This window comes from Rhincodon typus, chromosome 50, assembly GCF_021869965.1.
Source record: "Rhincodon typus isolate 14 chromosome 50, sRhiTyp1.1, whole genome shotgun sequence".
Taxonomy (NCBI): Eukaryota; Metazoa; Chordata; class Chondrichthyes; order Orectolobiformes; family Rhincodontidae; genus Rhincodon; species Rhincodon typus.
This window is the reverse complement of record NC_063381.1, coordinates 2,972,080-2,972,977: the sequence shown is the minus strand read 5'-3', so window position 1 is coordinate 2,972,977 and position 898 is coordinate 2,972,080.

The window sequence follows — 898 nt, the reverse complement described above, 5'->3', positions numbered from 1 at the left end:
AATGGAAATACTGTCAGATCTCATTGCCGTGATAAGTAGGTGTCGATGTTGGACTGAAGGAGGAGTGAGGCTCCAAAAGCTTGTGTCTTCAACTAAACCTGTTGACTGTATCCTGGTGTCGTATGACTTCAGACCTCGTTGCCATCGCGTCAGAAATGTGGGAGTGCTTTATAGACACTGGGTCAGTACTGAGGGAGTGCCTCATTGTCAGAGGGTCAGTATTGTGGCAGTGCCTCATTGAAATGGGGTCAGGATTGAGGGTGTACCTCACGATTACAGAGTCAGTACTGAGCAGCTGCAGCTCTGTCAGAGGATCAGTTCTGAGGTAGGACTGGATTGTCAGTCCAAAGGCTCACTGGTCTATAGTTCCCTGGCTCTGCCTCAGCCTCAGTATTGACCCTCTGACAGTTATGCACTCCCACTGATCTTCCCCTCAAACAGTGCTGAAATGCCACAGTACTGATCGTCTCATCAGAATCACAGAATCCCCACAGTGTAAAACAGTCCATTCAGCCCAAGTCCACACTCACCGTCCCAAGCGCATCTGACCCATCCCCTTAACCTATCCCAGTAAACCTGCACTTCCCTCAGTATTCTTACATGATGCCCTCCCTCAGAATGGACTCTTTGACAATGAAGCACACCCTTGCGAATGAATCTCTGATAAGACACTCTCTCATTATTGACCACTGATCTTGAGGCTCGCGCTCAGTACTGCTCCCCTGACAATTCTGATCCAATTAAAAAGAGGCACTGCCTCAGCAATGACCCTCTGACAAAGGAGCAGTGTGTCAGAACTGACCATCTGACAAGGAGGCACTCCTTCAGTCTGACCCTCTCTCCCTGCTGCAGAAGTGATCTTTTGCTAATGAGGTAGTGCCTGGGTTCTGACCCTGAT